Raw genomic sequence first — 19,655 nt, forward strand, 5'->3', positions numbered from 1 at the left:
TTCAGCCATTATTCTGTAGCCTAGAGCAAAGAGCTGTGTTTCCACGAAAATGTTTTGAATTGGGTTATTTTTATTGAAGTATTAAAGTAATTCTTCAGATTTTAGGCTATTATTTAAGCACTTTTGGGGGGAGTGCAATAACCTCTGGATTGTAGAGTCTTTGTTAGGTTTAACCATTACAACAGGGGTTGAATTACAGGAGGACAATATAGGAAAAGGTTGCTGTGTTGGAATATGAACCAGGTTATTACAGGTCTGCTAAAACATATCTAATCTTAATTGTGCTATTTTGGAGCACATGTACTTTGTTAATGAAAGCCAGCCTAGTCTTTTTCTTAAATTTTCCCTAACGATGCCCCAAACGAAGTAACTCCTTGTTTCAGAAACCCATCTTAATGTAGAGCTCACAAGTCGTCTTCTTATTTTAGATGCAACCCTAGCTCCTAAATAATTCTACTCACAAACCACTCTTTGGATTTTGACTCACTAATTTGGGTAGGGGGGCTGCAATACCTGGGGATTAATCCATCAGAAGCTGCATGTAGGTGGTGGGTGTGGCATAGCTACTGCCAGTGTGGTGTAGTGGTTAAGAGCGGTGGACTCGTAATCTGGTGAACCGGGTTCGCGTTCAGCTCCTCCACATGCAGCTGCTGGGTGACCTTGGATCAGTCACACTTCTTTGAAGTCTCTCAGCCTCACTCACCTCACAGAGTGTTTGTTGTGGGGGAGGAAGGGAAAGGAGATTGTTAGCCACTTTGAGACTCCTCAGAGTAGTGATAAAGTGGGATATCAAATCCAAAACTCTTCTGCTGCTGCTGGGCAAGGCCACCCTTCTCTTTCTCTATTTCTGACACCTCCCTCTTCCTCCTCACCTAGGGGGATGATAGACAGAGAGACAGACTGTTCTTAGCCAAAGAGCTGAACTCATCCCTTGCAGGGGGATCCCCCCTGCTGCCACCATTTCTCCAACACTCCCCCACCCCAATTTCTCCCCACCTGCTTTCTTTTCTATCTCCCCTCCCCACTCAATGAAAGTTACCCACTCCTGAGTAAGAGGACCCTTAACAACCAGTGCATCCAATTTTTACATTTAGGGAGGAAGTGTGATGCTGACCTTCCTGTTGCTGGATGACCCAGACATCAGGTGCTTGCATGTGTGAATGGACCCACCCACAGGTAAAACAGAACTTCCATTTCCTATCACTTCACTCTGAAAAGAATGCTTTCCCAGTGAGTCTATTCACTCATTCATCTCCAAGAAACTGAGAATTAACAAGCCTAGGAATCTGCATGCATGTGTGAATCCAGCTATTCAGAATGCAGGTACAGGAACTGCATGATTGAATGCTCCCTGACATCAAAAACTCCATGTCCATGGAAACCCAGCAAGTTATGGAGAAGATCTTTGCTTATTCATTTACTTCTTTGCAGCATTTCTAGACTGCCTTTACAAACCAACAGCTGCCAGAGCGGTTCTCAAGCCATAGTACAAGATGGCGCAATACAGTAAAATGAAACAACTCAAAGTAAAATCAACATGACTGAAAAGCCAGCAGATTGAAAAGGTAGAACTAAAAAAAAAAAGCAGAAGGTGATCCTTGCTGGATAGTATCAAAGGTGCTTCAAGTCCTGCATCTGGTTCTCACAGTAGCAGCCAGATCCCTGTTGGAAGCCCTCAAGCAGATATGGGAGCCATAGAACATGAGAAAGCACCAGTGGAATTTCTCTAGGAAGTGAATTCTGTAAATGGGGGGCCACCACCAAGGAGACGTCTCTCCAGTTGCCAGTCTTGTCTTCTTGACGTGGCATTTTGGGGGAAAGACTGGCCTATACTAGACTACAGGCATAATTTAGTGCCTTGCTCATCTTGCTGCATCTTTAAGGGAAAATAAGTAGTGTTCTGTGTAGTTCTTTACGGTATGACTATACTTATATATCTATACTTTGGAGTAGTCCCACTAAGAGCTTGCATGTACTTTAGAGCAAGTGTTAGTGCAGGTATCTCCAACCTTTCCAGACCCAGAGCTCACCTTTAACCCAAATATTGGGGACCCATTTCTTAACCCTTTACGATATAGTTGCATGACGGTAGTGCTCCTGTTTTGACCTACCTTCGACTAGACCGCAACCCACTCATGGGTCCTGACCCACCAGTTGAAGACCAGTGGCTTAGCGCTTTGACTTGCTAACAGATGTATTAGCCGTGAGTGCGCAGTTAACACAATTCAGTAAAAGTAAAGCGTCGGTTGAGTCCTGTGGATTGATTTACCATTCAATCTTATGCATTTTTACCCAGAAGTAGAGACATCACCTTGCCAACAAAGGTCCGTATAGTTAAAGCTATGGTTTTCCCAGTTGTGATGTATGGAAGTGAGAGCTGGACCTTCAAGAAGGCTGATCGCCCAAGAATTGATGCTTTTGAATTATGGTGCTGGAGGAGACTCTTGAGAGTCCCATGGACTGCAAGAAGATCAAACGTATCCATTCTTAAGGAAATCAGCCCTGAGTGCTCACTGGAAGGACAGATCGTGAAGTTGAGGCTCCAATACTTTGGCCACCTCATGAAAAGAGAAGACTCCCTGGAAAAGACCCTGATGCTGGGAAAGATGGAGGGCACAAGGAGAAGGGGACGACAGAGGACAAGATGGTTGGACAGTGTTCCTGAAGCTACAAACATGAGCCTGACCAAACTGCGGGAGGCGGTGGAAGACAGGAGTGCCTGGCGTGCTCTGGTCCATGGGGTCACGAAGAGTCGGACATGACTAAATGACTAAACAACAACAAGCACCACACTCTATCCAGTGGGGCTTACCCCCGAGTAAGTCTGCTTAGGAGTGCAGTCTTAAGCAGCCAAAACTTAGGTCCTAGGCTGCTTCTGCCAACATCCTTCCAAAAATGCAGACTGTAGCAGGTATTCCAATATATTTACATATTTAGCTGATTCAGGGGCCTACGCAATGATAGCGCCCCAGGTTGGTACTGAATGCTGTGTGGATCCTCTGTGTGCTTCGCTCCCGTAATGAAGTCGGTGGATCTTAAAAGTGCTTAAGCTTGCTAGAAAACAACCTGACATATTTTTTTTTGTGGAGTGAGGGAGGTGCAAAAATCCTGCAGTTGACGGGCAGCTTTATGAGAACCCATGCCACTCTTTAATCAGCAGTCCATGGAAAGCCAGAGTAAAACCACAGAGGGAAGGGAACCTGGCCGTAGAAATATATTAAGATCTATGCGCGTATTAGACATTAGCACTATAGACAAGGGCATATTGGGAATACATTCCCAAAATATTTCAGGCGTTGTTGACCTTTGTTATATAAGACCGAGCTCAGAGAAATAGATTTGCATAGATTTAGTATTAGACTGTAAATAACGACAGAGGGCAGTGCGTATTTTTCCTTAAGATGCAACATTATGAGCAAAACACTAAATTATGCCTATCAGACAAAGCAAGAGAATCTCAACCAGATATATATATAGAGAGAGAGAGAGAAAGAGAGAGAGAGAGAGAACATTCTGTTGGGGAAGACGTCTCTGCTCCTGAAAAGCGCATGCATTAGTTGCCTGATTCATGCGGTGACATGTGGCATATCCAAATGTGTTATGGATCTCCCAGGAATAAAAACAACATAGCCAAATCATCACCTTGGGATCCTCATTGAGTGAATATTTTACAGACATACTCCTTTTATATTTATATAATAATTTAGTGTTATGACAATTTTTTAGCCGTGTTGGCAGTTTTTCTTTTTTATAATGGCATTATATTTGTGAGCCTATTAAGTGTACATGGGCTAAACTACGGAAAAAAGTATTTTTCATAATTCCTCGGGGTGCATGTAGCAAAAGAAACCATATTGGTGGAGGGGAAAAAAATGTTAATAAAAGGTCAAGCAGAACTTTCCTGTGTTTATCATGATATCCGCAGCTATTTGGAGCTTTCTGGAATGGTGTGCTGGGAGGAGATTTATGGAGATAGGTAGATAGGAAACGGTGCCTGGCGCACTTTGTTGGCTCAGGGAGGAGAGAAATTTGCTTGAGATTGGGAGAAAACACACACAGCAAGGGCACAATTGATCTTTGCTTAAGGAATTTTTGGCAACCTGCAGTCAGGTTACAGCACATTTTCACATGCATGTATGTTATGTGACTCATCACTTGATTCCTTATTTGTGGGAACATCTACCCTGGAAGTTTATTGTTGTGCTTGAGATGGTGATCAAAGAACCATCCCAGTTGTCCTGGGATGGATGTCTCATGCATTGCATGCCATCATTTGAGATGAAAATGAGCGGTCAAACTTAAAAGGCCAGCTATGTGATTGGCAGACTCCCTTGTAGTATCTGTTGCTAGAATGCTGCTAGATTGCTCCACTTTCTATAGGGACGTCTAGGGAATCCCGATATAGATGGGAGAACCGGGGGCCCTCCAACAGTTGTTGGACTCTTGTCATCCCCAGGCAGCATGATGGCCAGTGGTGAAGGATGCTGAGAGGGGCAGCAGTGATATTTTTCTAGAAAAATAGGTGCATGAACTCAACATGAACACCTTTCTCATCCCCTTAGAATGGCAATGGCGCCCACGTGAGAGGTGCCGGAACTGAGTTCTGGAAAGTTCCAGCTGAAAAAAAGCCATGAGTGATAGCCTAACAGACTTTGGAGGCGCACAGGTGCCCCACATCTCTTGTATGGTGCATGGACCAGGATTACTGAGCCTCATCATCTCCTCACTTGGACTGAAAGTACACCCTAGAACATCTACAACACTCATCCATGGCTGTGCACTGGAGGAGAAGATTAGATCCCTGTGATTCCTGCTGATTCTATGATTCTAGAATCAGCACTGGCAACAATCTGTCATACAGAGAAGAAAGTCTACCATTAATTATCTTCTTTTTGATAAGCTTCTCTTGATAAGCTCCAGAGAACCATCCCCAGAAGACGGTTTTGGAAACCACTGCTGTATGTTTTTCATATGTAACTAAGACTGCGATTCTACACATACTCGAGAGTTCACCCTCTTGAGTTGAACATGTCTAGCCATGCCCTGGATGACTGGATGATGTGGGAAGGTTTCTGGACACAGAAAATGTAAGTGAATGTTTAAAAATACTAAGATAATCCTATCCCCTTGGAAACAAATATATGGCACTCGATAAGTACTAGGAAGAATCCTGAATTGTGGTTTAGAGAGGTCACGGTGACATTTATGTTGCCATAAAGACAACAGGTGTCCACCATGCCCCCACCACCTTCGATTGTGATATATAAGGCTGCCCATTCATAAGAGACAAGTGTGTGAATAATCTGGAAAAAACGAATAATTCTCCGAAGCGCAATAAGCTGTTTACACCCCTCGTAAGAAGACAAGCCAGGAAATGGGATGAATGTTGTCATTGTCTGGGTGAATAAATCTGAGAGGCCATCTTGGCTGTGAGTCCTCTGCTCTCTGCCTCACAGGCCTTTTCCCACCTGGCTCAGGAGAGAAGGACCGTGACTGAATCCAGCTACGAAATCTGAGGCTTCTGAACAGACTCTTGGGCTGGGGTGTTTGGGTTTGCTTGTTGCGTGGGGAAGAGGTTGTTGCTGTTGTTGTTGTTGGCTCTTTATATTTTTATTTTACATTTCGTTGTGATATATGTGGAAATGGTTCAGTTTGGTTGTGCATTTTTAAACGCTTCAGGCTCCCAGAATTCTTTGCAGGAAGCCATGGCTGCTTAAAGTGCTTTCAGTGTACAAAGTGAATGTGGTTTGTTTCAGACTCAGCCACTTCTCTCTGTCAAATGATAGGGCCGGCCTTCTCCATTGTCAATCTGCCCTTACAGCGACCACAGTCAGGCTATAACTTTAAAGTCCTATGATACTACGGTAAACAGTCATAGCTTCCCAGAGTGGTTTAATCTCTCTTCCCAGAGAACTCTGGGAATTGTAGCTCTGAGAGGGGAATAGGGGGTCTCTTAGCAACTTTTAGCATCTTTAACAAACTACAGCTCCCTGGATTCTTTAGGGGGAATGTATGACTGTTTAAAGAGGGACACGGGTGGTGGTGTGGGTTAAACCACAGAGCCTAGGACTTGCCGATCAGAAGGTCAGTGGTTCGAATCCCCGCGACGGGGTGAGCTCCCGTTGCTCAGTCCCAGCTCCTGCCAACCTAGCAGTTCGAAAGCACATCAAAGTGCAAGTAGATAAATAGGTACTGCTCTGGCGGGAAGGTAAACGGCATTTCCGTGTGCTGCTCTGGTTCGCCAGAAGCGGCTTAGTGCTGCTGGCTACATGACCCAGAAGCTGTACGCCGGCTCCCTTGGCCAATAAAGCAAGATGAGCGTTGCAACCCCAGAGTCGGTCACGACTGGACCTAATGGTCAGGGGTCCCTTTACCTTTAACTTTTATGACTGTTTAAAGTGATATGAGATTGCTTTAAATGTAAAGTTCAGATGGGGCTTTCCTTTGTACAGTAGGCTACCCAAAAGAAGTTTCTACATGCACCCTCAGAAACACATCTCCCCATCCTTCAACCTGGCAGATGAGAGACGTAATCTCCCTTCAAGAGCACAGTTCTTGCCACACGAAAGGACTTGAGGAGGCTTGTGATGGGTGTGACCTGGGAAGAGTTCTGAGGGCCAGACAGAGAGGCATGGAGGGCCACATTTACCCCCCCCCCTCCTGGGGCTGAGTTTCCCTACCGCTGGTCTATGGTGTTTTATATGTGGGATGGCTCCATCCACACACACACACACACACACACACACACCATCCTTTGTTTGTTGCAGTCACCCAATCATCATGCAAGCTTGAGGCAGGCCTGTGTCCATTGTGGTGAAGGAGATGGAAAGTGGCCTACCTCCAAACACAGAATCTGTCGTTGCATTTGTATGTTTGCGGCGTGTAAAGGGACTGAAGCTTTCGATTAGGCTATATACCTACCAGCCAGCCAGCTGGATACATACATAGACGCACGTACAGCCTCTAAATAGAAATGTGTTTTTTCCCCCTGTGCAGAAGTGTAGATAAAGGCTATTTTCTTCAAATTGATCCAAGCTGGCTCCACGGGAGCAGAAGCACGAGCATCCAAAGTAGCTGTAACAGCAGGAAATTCACTTTTCATTGCCATTTTGCTGCATCCCATGTGAGAAGGGTGGAAAACAGTGCAGGAAAACTACAGGAAATCTATATCAAATTTTCCCAGGGATCCATCTTATTGTTTAGCAATTTTCTATTGTATCATATCTGAGCTGTACTTGGTGTTTCTTCCCCCCCTTTTTTTGGTCAGAACAACATAAGAAACATACTAATAAATATTATTATTATTAATAATGGTGTTGAGGATGGGTGGGCGGGAAAGCTTAAGCCGTGTGCTAGCTAAGAGCAAAACTAAAATGCTTAAAATGAGTTCAGCAAGATTAGAAATAATTTGCTAGTTGGTTAACTTAAAAACAAAACAAAAACACCATGTGAATTTGCCTGTGCACTCTGCAGCTTCTTATCATTATAAGCTGCCAGTGGTTAGAAATATTTGTTATAGTAGTCATAATTTTTTTTTATTAGAGTCATAATTAATTTTTTTAATTATGACTATTGCTTGATTCCATAGGAGCCAACTCCTAGGGGTCGAGGGGGCTTTGTCCCCCCAATAAAATATTTGAGGGGGACGCAAGTTGATGGGCATTGCCATTCAAATGGTGTGCATGCACCAGGTCGTGTGATTGATTATGCCGGACAGGGCTAGCCTGCCTCCCCTATTTTATTCAAGTTGGCACCCTGCTTGATGCATCTTCATGTGTGTGCCTGGATGCCTGCTAACTTCACCTGCTCCCAACTTGGGGCTTGAATTTCAGAGGGAAATGTGCGTGGACATCAGTTACTTTCAGAACTTGGATTATTCTGTATCACCATGATTAGTCTTATTAATTTCACATCATTACAACATGTAGCCAAAACATCAAAACATCCTTGCTTCTCTTTTTTTAAAATTTTAAATTTATTTTTATTTTTCATGCCAAGTTACAGCATAAGATACAAATAAAATAAAACATTAATCAGAAAACTAAAACAAAGAGAAAAAGAAGAAAAGCAAACAAGAAAAACGACTATAACAAAACATAACCATACATACATACATACATTTTTACTTCCTTCCATCCTTTAGCGACTTCAAATTTTCCATTTTTCTTTGTCATTGTGTTATATGTATATGTCCATTTATTACTTCCGGTTTTATGCCTTTCATAACTATTTTTTCTTTTCCTTAAGTCTGCAAACTTCATTCATCACATATCAATATATTTATTCCAGAACAATGTTTTTTCATATACTCAGTCCCATTCTTTATTAATTTTTGGTCTGATTGTCCTCTTAAGACTGCTGTTAACCTTGCCAAGTCTATGTATTCATATAGTTTGATTTGCTACTCTTTTACTGATGGAATCCCCCCCCCCCCAATTTGCAGCTATAAGCATCCTGGCCACCGTTGTCGCATATAGGAATACTTTCTTTTTGTCACCAGGAATATCATTTGTAATTAAGCCTAGAAAAAATGCTTCTGGCTTTTTAATAAAGGATTTTAAAAACATTTTTAAAATTTCCTCATATATATTATTCCAGAATTGTCTGATAAGTCCACACTCTCACCACATATGATACATTGTTCCGGTTTCTTTCTTACATCTCCAACAAGTGTTGGATTTTAACTTGTAAATTTTTGCCAATTTGACAAATGTAGAAGAAGAAAACAAATGAAATAAAAAAGGTTTAAAAGGGAAAGATAATACAAGAAAATGACATACAGTGTGAAGCAGGGAAAACGATAACACAACAAAAACTCTATGGTAACATGAAGGGAACAGAAGGGCCATCTAAATCTGACCCCCTTGCAATGCAGGGATCTTTTGACCAACATGGGGCTCAAACCCACAACCCTGAGATTCAGAGTCTCATGCTCTACCAACTGAGCTATCATCATTTACAGTGTCTTCCAAGAAATGTGAAAACAAGGCCCACCTCTCAATAAATTTGTTTTCCTTTTTATTGTGCCTCTCTCAGGATTATTCTGTTCCTTGACTAGCTGAATCTGTGAAGATGTGTTTGGTGGGGGGATGATGTGGACTTGGTAACGCATCATTTATACAAGGGAGAGTCAGATGTAGAGCCAGTGGTGGTGTATCAGTTAGAGTGCCAGGCTAGGACCTGGGAGAGACCAAGGCTCCAATCCCCACTTGGCCTTGAAGCTCACTGGTTGACCAACCACTCACTCTCAGCCTAACCTACCTCACAGGGTTGTTGCAGGGATTAAGGGGGGGGGGAGAGTCATGTCTCCCACTTTGAGCTCCTTGGAGGAAAATGAAGTAAACAAAAACACATAAATGATGCCCCCCATGAGTCGAAAGACAGGCTAACCTCTCAACCACCTTCCTTAGTGGCACTGCCCTATTTGAAATTAGGATTCCCACCCCCACAAAGGGGCACCACTTTCCCCTTTCTTACAAGTCCGCTCCCCTTCCTTGGGGGGGCGGTGTTGCAGACCAGCATCTGGGAGCCCCAGTGACCCAGCTTGGGAGCGGAGGGATGCCGCCCACGTCATGGGGATTCCTGGCCGCATTACGCCCCCGGCCGTCCAATCAGGAAGGCTGGGGGCGTGGCCGCAGGCCGTTTAAGCGGCGGCCTATTTTAGCCCATTAACCTAAATTGGGCTTCCTCAACCTCGGCCCTCCAGATGTTTTCAAGACTACAGTTCCCATCATTCCTGACCACTGGTCCTCCTAGCTAGGGATCATGGGAGTTGTAGGCCAAAAACATCTGGAGGGCTGAGGGTGAGGAAGCCTGACCTAAATTATTTGTGTCTGTGTGTTTATTATATAAGGGAACTAAGGGGCCCGGTTATTGTCATGCAGTGAGCCATGCAGGAGGAGCTCTTTCCGTCATTGAGCTCTGTTCCTTCCCTTAGCAGTGAAGCCCCAAATGGATTGCTTATTTGGTTCAAAGTTATGTAGCCACGGAGTTCAATGTGGCATAGATAAGCTGCTTCTAGTCCAGTGGTTCCCGAACTTTTGCCAGCCACCGCCCTCTCCAGCTCCATAAACTCACCCCCAGTGCTCGCTACCCTATAAAAAACATTGTCCGGAACAGCACTTTGCACGACCGACTACGGGAGATAATAACACTGGGCAATTCAAAACAAAAGCAATTAATTGAACATTTATTCCAAATCTGGTTTAAACTACCTAGTTTGATTAATTCAAAAAAGCTGGATAAACCTGAACCAGTGATATGAGCTTTTCAAAATCTGATAGCCATTTACATTGGTGCCTCGCAAGACGAAATTAATTCGTTCCGCGAGTTGCTTCGTCTTGCGATTTTTTCGTCTTGTGGAGCGCGGATTCCCCGAGTATTAACGGTTTTACAAAAAAGGAAGCAAACTCACAAGACATTTTCGTCTTGCGAAGCAAGCCCATAGGGAAATTCGTCTTGCGAAGCACCTCGAATAACGGAAAACCCTTTCGTCTAGCGAGTTTTTCGTCTTGCGAGCCATTCGTCTTGCGGGGCACCACTGTACACTTCTAGGAGTCCCTCACCCCAGACAATCCCACTGCCCACTTTGGGAACCACTGATTCAGACAAAGGCATAGGGGTCCCACGTCCCACAACCTAGCCCTGCATGTTGGAATAAAAAAATGATTCACTTTAAGAGGGTTGCGCTTTTTCGAGTTGTATAAAGAGCCAAAGAAAAGCATTGAACTGGATTTGTGCTACATTTTAGATTACAGTGGTACCTCGGGTTACAGACGCTTCAGATTACATACGCTTCAGAGTGCTGTGCTCCTCAGAGCACAGCCTTCATCCTGCCTTGCTGCCAGTTCTGCCTTCACTCTGAACCTCATACTTTGTATTTAGCCTGGACCTCACCTCCTTCACCCTGGTTGGGCCTTGCAACAACACAGAGCAGGATAGCAAGGTCAGGAAAAAGCAGCATGGAACTGCTGGCTATAAGCAGCCTTGCAATCCAAAGCAATCCTTGAATATACAGTGGTACCTCGGGTTACAGACGCTTCAGGTTACAGACTCTGCTAACCCAGAAATAGTACCTCGGGTTAAGAACTTTGCTTCAGGATGAGAACAGAAATCGTGCTCCAGCGGTGCAGCGGCAGCAGGAGGCCCCATTAGTTAAAGTGGTGCTTCAAGTTAAGAACAGTTTCAGGTTAAGTATGGACCTCCAGAACGAATTAAGTACTTAACCTGAGGTACCACTGTATTGGTACCTCTCTGCCATTTTTCTTAAGTTGTGGATATTTTATCTATCATCTATCTATCTATCTATCTATCTATCTATCTATCTATCTGCTACCTATCATCTATCTATCTATCATCTAGCAGGATAGGGACCCTTCTTTGCTGGTGACATGAATAATGTACCATCTTTTCTCTCTCGCTCCCCCACCCCTGCTTTTTTGGGGGTATTCATACCAGGGGACAATCAAAGAGTGATGTGAAGCTATTTTGTGAGTTTATTGCTTTTCAGTGATTGCACATTGATTCTTACTGTACGCTGCTATTTGCAGCCGCGTAGCATTTGGCAACTAAGCTTCTAGCTTAGCAGGTGGCCAAAGCTAAGAGAAGCGATTCTGGTGTCAAGGAGGGCCTTGTAGTGTTGAAACAGTTTTAAGTGTGTGTGTGTGTGTGTGTGTGTGTGTGTGTGTGTGTGTAAAAGTAGTGCAGGGAAGGGCAGGGAGAAAAACACGAGGCTCGGAAAACTTCTCCAATTGCTTTACTTTTGGGGATGATGTTTGAACCACCTCCTTCCTTTGTGGGTTTCATGTGACAGAATGAGTTTCCCTTTCTTTATCTGGGTCCGAAAGGCTCTGCAAACCAAACCATGTGAGGAACAGTTGAGGAAGCTGGGTCTGTTTTGCTTGGAGAAGAGAAGACTGAGAGGTGATATGAGAGCCACCTTCTGTCCCGTGGAAGATATGGGAATCTACTTTTCTGCTGCTCTGGAGGGGAGGACCTGAACCAATTCAAATCACAAGAAAGTAGATCCCAATTTAAATGTTAGTGCAGAGCTTTCCAGACTTTTCATGTTGGTGGCACACTTTTTAGACATGCATCATTTCGCGACGCAGTACAGTGGTACCTCAGGTTACATATGCTTCAGGTTACATACAGACTCTGCTAACCCAGAAATCGTGCTCCAGCAGTGCAGTGGCAGCAGGAGGCCCCATTAGCTAAAGTGGTGCTTCAGGTTAAGAACAGTTTCAGGTTAAGAATGGACCTCCAGAACGAGTTAAATACTTAACCCGAGGTACCACTGTAATTCAGTTTTACTAGCAAACTGGAGGATAAACTAATCTCTTTCCAGCCCCGGGAGGAGTGTAGGGAGCATTCGCGCGACACACCTACACATTGCAGCCGACACACCAACGTGTCGTGACAAACAGTTTGGAAAGCTCTGCGGTTGGGAGCACATTCTGGCAGAAAGATCAGTTTGACTGTGGAATGGGCTCCCTTGGAAGTGAGTGGACTCTCCCTTCATTGGAAGTTTTTAAGCAGAGGTTGGATAGTCACCTGTCAGGGATTCTTGAGCTTTAATTCCTGCATTGCAGGTGTCCCTTCCAGTTCTATGGTTCTCTCTAGCTGTCTCATTAGTGTTCTGCTTCTTTAGCTCTCATACTAAACTGAAGAGTTTCAGGTACGTTCCAGATCTCTCTCTCTCTGAAATGTCTCTTCCTAGACTATTAGGAAATGTTTCTTTTGTTGAATCCCAGACTGCGCTCAGGCCTTGCTTTAAGGCAATCCTATAGAAATAATTCCACCCACAGGATTATTGCAGCGCTGCAATATCAAGTGACAGCTTTTGTGGCAGGTGGAACATTCAACCAGATGCCATCCAAATATTATTGGACTACAACTCACATCATCCCTAACCATTGGCCAGCTGGGGCTGATGGGAGTTGTATTCCAAAATGTTTGGAGGGCCCCAGGTTGAGGAAGGCTGGTTCATACCATATTTTAAAACAAAAACATGTTATCATAAATTTTAAATCCAAAAAAGGAAAATATCTCAAATAATACATCAAGGTTCTTAAGTTTCAAATGACATTATTGAGTTCCAGTAAATGCAATTAGATCAAAGCCAATATTAAGTTCTTGTCAACATCCTAGTGGGCATTGTCCTGTTCCAGTAATGAATAAATAGGCTCAATTGTCTTCAAAGTCTGTCACTTAAATTAGTTTTCCCTTCCCACAGACGTTTAAAGTTAATACATTAGCATGGTGCTCCAGGTTCTGTGCTTCCAAAGTTCCTCAGATGGTCAGGGACGTGCTCCCAAAGTTTTGCCATCAAATTTTATTTGTAGTTAACAAATCAATCATAATTATCATAATTTAATTCTGGTCAGGTTTTTTGGGGGTGGGTGGGTCTTCAACTAGCATAGTAATATGGTCATTGGATTCAGAATCTCTAGTAATATCTCACATGTTTATATCGTCTCCCAATACCTCATAGGTATTGTTTTACCATTGACTTATTATTTACATAATCTGCCAGTGAAATTGAGTGCAGAGTGTTCACACGTGCCAATACGTCACATGTTCTCTACATTTCATGACACTCCTGATGATTTGCAGTCTAATGTTTCCCAAACCAGCTCTGCCAAACACTACTGTGGCTGAGCTGATGTCAGGATTTTATTTTAGGTTAAAATTGTGCCTGTGTTGGCCCTTGTCACACATGCACAAGGATTCACCTGATGTTGCAGTCGTCAAGTGATGGGCATGCATGTGGAAAGTGGGACCAAGGGCAGGGACATCAAGTGATGTGTAACAGTCTGTAAGCTAGGATTCTTGAGAAGCACAGTCTTTGAGATGACGTGGACTGATACGAAGGTGGGCATATGAGATTTGTTCTTGCTCATTTGCAAATGCATGCCGTTAAGGGGGGATGAATTTGCATGTGTGAATTGGACCTCATGCAAAGGAAATTTGAGGCTTTTGAATTACTGCAATGTGTTATACATGGAGCTGCCTTCAAAGATGGTTTGAAACCTTCAGCTGGTGCAGAATTCAGCAGCCAGGTTGCTCACCAAGGCAAATATGGTTTGTGCACATACAGTGGTACCTTGGGTTAAGAACTTAATTTGTTCTGGAGGTCCATTCTTAACCTGAAACTGTTCTTAACCTGAAGCACCACTTTAGCTAATGGAGCCTCCTGCTGCCACCGCGCTGCCGGAGCACGATTTCTGTTCTCATCCTGAAGCAAAGTTCTTTTTTTAAAAATAATAATATTTATTAAAGTTTCAAAAAAAAAAAGCTACAAGAATAAGAACAGAAAAAGGAAAAAGAAACAAAAAATACAAAATACAAAAAAGTAAAAACAATTAAAAACAAGTCAACCTTTCAATGCCTTAACTTTCATTTGCTTGTTTCCCTGACCTCCTCACACGTCCCTTTTTTGTATTCTAGTTCAATTAGTTATTTCAGCAAATCCTTTCCATTTTTACTTTTATCTTACTAATTTATCTTAATATGTTATAACTTTACATTCTCATCTGTTAATAATCCATCTTTAAATACTCCTTTATAACATTACTACTAAAACCACATCTCTTCATTCCAACATCCTTCTAACATTCCTTAATTTTACAATATTTCTGTAAATAGTCTTTAAATTTCTTCCAATCTTCTTCTACCAACTCTTCTCCCTGGTCTCAGATTCTGCCTGTCATTTCCGCCAGCTCCATGAACTCCATCACCTTCATCTGCCATTCTTCCCGGGTGGGTAAATCTTGTGTCTTCCAATACTTTGCGATGAGTATTCTTGCTGCTCTTGTGGCATACATGAAAAAAGTTCTATCCTTCTTTAACACCAATTGGCCGACCATGCCCAGGAGAAAGGCCTATATTTAAATACCTTTTTCATTTCATTATAGATCATCTCCCAGAAAGCCTTGATCCTTGGGCACGTCCACCAAAGGTGAAAGAATGTACCTTCAGTTTCTTTACATTTCCAACATTTATTATCGGGCAAATGATATATTTTTGCGAGCTTGACTGGTGTCATGTACCACCTGTATATCATTTTCATAATATTCTCTCTTAAGGCATTACATGCCGTAAACTTCATACCAGTGGTCCATAACTGTTTCCAGTCAGCCAGCATAAGGTTGTGTCCCACATCTTGTGCCCATTTTATCATAGCAGATTTCACCATTTTGTCCTGAGTATTCCATTTCAACAGCAAGTTATACATTCTTGACAGAGTCTTAGTTTTGGGATCTAACAGTTCAGTTTCCAATTTTGATTTTTCCACCTGGAAGCCAATTTTCTTGTCCAATTTGTATGCCTCCATTATTTGATAATAGTGAAGCCAGTCTCGCACTTTGTCTTTTAGTTTTTCAAAGCTCTGCAATTTCAATTTATCTCCCTCTTGTTCCAAAATTTCCCAATATTTTGGCCATTTGGCCTCCATATTGAGCTTTTTCAGAGCCTTCGCTTCCATCGGTGACAACCACCTTGGGGCTGAAGCAAAGTTCTTAACCCGAGGTACTATTTCTGGGTTAGCAGAGTCTGTAACCTGAAGCATACGTAACCTGAAGCGTATGTAACTCAAGGTACCACTGTAATACTAATCCTGGCCTGACTGCACTGACTACCAGTTAGTTTCTGAGCATAGCTGTCAATGTTTCCCTTTCTTAAAGGGAAATTCCCTTATTCTGAATAGGATTCCTCGCAAGAAAAGGGAAAAGTTGACAGCTATGTTTCTGAGCCCAATTCAAAGTGCTGGTTTTGACCTATAAAGCCTCATGTGGCTCAGGACCCCAATACCCCAAGGACCACCTTGTGCCATGTGAACCAAGCCAGACCCCGCAATCATCACTTGAGGCCTTTCCATGCAAGGTCTGGAGGGTGGCAACACAAGAACAAAGTATTTTCAGTGGTGGCTCCCTGTTTGTGGAATGCTCTCCCCTGGAAGCTTCATCTGGAATCATCATTATATATCTTTAGGTGCCAGGCGAAAACTTCCTTCTATAACCATGCCTTTGACCATTAGCTATCTATGACCTTTTAGAAGTGGGTGGGATGTTTTTAATGTATTTCCCCCCTAGTTTTAATGTATCTCTGTGGTTTTGTTGTTGTTTGGTTGTATGTTGCTTTGAGTTGCCTTCGGCAAGAAAAAATGACTGACAAATGTAAATAACCACCACTTCCACCACTCTCATTACTGCTAAGAATGTTTTTGGCTGATCTAAAAGATGATGTTCTGAAGTAGCCACCTTTTTTTGGCCTAGTATGGCTGTTGCGCCTCCAACAGGAATTTGATGCATAAATTCAACAGGTGGAGCAATGTCTCCATTTCTGTAACTCCAGGTGGGAGAGAAGCTGCTCCTGTTGATTTTCTGCCTAGCATGTGGCTAATAAATGATCATGAGCCCTGCTAGAAAAAGAGGGGCTGCTCTAATATTACAGTACAGGAATTAATAGGGAAACAAACGTGCCTTCAAATATATATTTTAGGACTGTGTGAAATAGTATTTGAAAAATCCTCTGTCCTGTTTGCCTGTGATATTTATTTAGAGCATTTGTAGTCCACTGGCCAGTCAAAAAGGCTCCCAGAAGAGGCTTGCATTCTATCAGCTGAAACAAGCAGGTAGGCTTACAATCCAAAAAACACAGCCCAAAAGGAAAAAGAGGCAAGGAAGTAGATAGATGATAGATAGATGATAGATAGATAGATAGATAGATAGATAGATAGATAGATAGATGATAGATAGATAGATGACAGACAGACAGACAGACAAACAAACAAACAGACAAACAGACACGCTCTATTGTATTCTGATTCTAAACTATAGTGCACAGGTGCTAGAAAGTTGGGATAGAGATGGTTATATAAATAATATCTATATGTTTTGGTTTATATTTACTGACATCTTATTGTCATCACCTGTAGGAAGCTGAGCTGAGCTGACAAAGTTGAAATAATATTAACTATTAAATAATATTAAAATCAAGAGCGGCAAGTGTGGCATTGCCTTAATGGGCAGAGCAGCTGCAGGGAAGGGGAAGTTGACCAAACATTCTCTGGAGGGCTGAGAGCCTGAGAAGAGAAAGAAAGAAAGAAAGAAAGAAAGAAAGAAAGAAGCAAAAAATTGCCTGGCGTGAGTTTGTATAGAACTGTCTGAATTTTGTGTGGTGAGAATGTAACCTTCTATACAAAAGTGTGAGTCCCATCTGTTGCTCTGTCTACTCTACCCCCACACCTCTGGTATGTGGTCTTCAGAAGGTTGCCCATGATAGAATGTGGTCCTTGGCTGAAAAAGATTGTCCACCCTCCGTCTGACTCAAGGATGGGGAACCTCTGTGGCTCTCCAGATGCTGCAGAACTAGAACCCTTGGCTGGCTGGGGCTGGTTTAAGCTGAAGCCCAGCAACATCTGGCGGGCTCTCAGAGACCCCTCCACCCCTGAGATAACTGATCACGGTACTGTTGAGCTTTTCTCAGTGGACGATGGTGGCTTTCCGCCTTCTTCTCTTTAACATACGATGCAGTTTCCTTGCTCAGAGCACCTGATTGCTCCTGCCAGTGTAACTGAAATCTTGCCATTGGCAGGACCCAGGAAGTTCTTTCCTGCCCTGCCCTGATCTGAAGCCGATCCACGTTCTTTGTCTTTTGCACATCACTAAAGCGGTGCGGTGTGTGCTTCCTGTTCTGCATTTATTGCCTATTATAATCTTGGCTAAAAATGGCAAAAAGCGCATTTGGTGAAGTGGGAGATCTGGCTCCTTCGACGCTGGGATTCTCTTCTCGCTTTACAGCTCTGCAAATCTGGCCGAACCCTCATTTGGAAGGATTTAAGAAGGCAAAACACACTGGTTTTTTCATCTTTCTCAAAATGAAGCTCAACTCTCTGCCTTGAAATAATAATCATAATAATTTTTTTAATTATCCCTCCCCGTCTATGTTTGCTTTGGGGCAGAACAAAACAATGCCAAATGCGCAGCAATAGTTTATAAAGCCAGTTTCAGGAGCAATGTAGCAGTCTTACTCCCGGGGAGGGGCAGAGGGAATGAAAACCCCCGCCAAGGTGTAATACATCCCTTGGCCTGTTGGTGGGAGTGCCGGCACACGTAGCCGGATCATCCACCAGCTTAAATGAGGCCACCGTTGACCTCTGCCAGGCGGAATAGCCTTTCATTTATCACTGATCACAAGAGTGGAATGAACATATTTACTTGTGTTTTACTTTCCACTTATAATATCCAGTGGCACGGGAGGAAAATGAAAACAATTGTTCATATGGGAAATTTATGTGCTTCATCTGGCTATATGGTTTTCACACTTGTACCAGGGCCACTTAGGAACTGGGATTGCGTTTTACATCTTTAGGCTACATGGAAGTCGCCTCACCCACCCCCAATCTGCTGCTGTGAAAAAACAAAACAAAAACCCTCTAATAACGTCTAGCTGTGGTTTTTGGACTGCACGGGAGCGGTTTCAAAGCGCAGACATTTGCAGCTCCTGCAGATGTTCACATACGATCAGAGAACCAAATTTCTGGGCTTTTTATAGCATCTGTGGCAAACCAGCAGCAACCTCCCCTTCTTCCTCTGCCTTCCTGTTGCATGTTAGAACACATGTTAATTTAACTAGGCTTCCTGGGACAGCAGTGATTGGTTCCTGTTATTTCCAAGATTCGGATCCCACAGTTCTGATATAATATGGGGAAAGGAGGTTTGTTTCCCCTGGATCTTTGGGGTAATGTTGTTAGCAGAACACTAAGTGGAATCTAGTTCCTAATGTGTGCCTCTTCCAAGGTATGAGTCATTATTGATACCCACTCTTTCAATTATTTTTTAAATAGCAATACTTATTTCAGCGGTTAGGTTAGGAATTCAAATCATTCTTATCTTGCTCTATGTTTATACAGAAGCTATGCTCATATAACGCCAAACAGGTATATGTTCAATAAAGCTTGCCTAAAAGACACAAGCAAGGCTTGCTTTCTGTGGTGGTTAAAGAAAGCATTCTCATACTGTAAAAATAATAAAAACAAAAACAACTCTTCTAATTCACAGAAATTGATATTGCTTGTATGTGCTGTGTTTTCAAAGCAACTGAGCAAAATCAGCAACAGAATCTGATTATATATATATATATATATATATATGTATGTATATCTGTTTTCTAAGTATTTTGAGAATACTTTAGTGATCTTTCACTTGCAAAGGAAGAATGGAAGAAGTAATTTGTTCTATGAATTAAAACAGTATGAACACAGAATATATATTGCTAGCAGTTGCAATCAATAGTGTTGCAATCAAAGGTGTATCTAACATTTAAGATTTTTGTTGTTTTAATAATTGCAGGATTCAGAAGTGCTTTTGTATGATTTTCTCTCTCAAAATAATTGACAGCAGAATAAGGGGCTCACCTTTAGATAACAGACTTCAAAATGTAATATCTAATGGCTCATTGAATTATTAGAATATTATTATACTATTTCAATTTTCACATTGGGAGAATATGTACTTCTGGACACTTCCCAGTAAAAAATCTTACTATTTTAAGTGTAAAAGGCAATAAAAACTCTAAGGAAATAATAGTGGGAGTGACTCTATCACATTGTAGAGGAAATTTCTAAATATTTCACACATTTGTGCAAATGGCAT

Source organism: Podarcis erhardii, assembly GCF_964252035.2.
Source record: "Podarcis erhardii genome assembly, chromosome: 7".
NCBI lineage: Eukaryota > Metazoa > Chordata > Lepidosauria > Squamata > Lacertidae > Podarcis > Podarcis erhardii.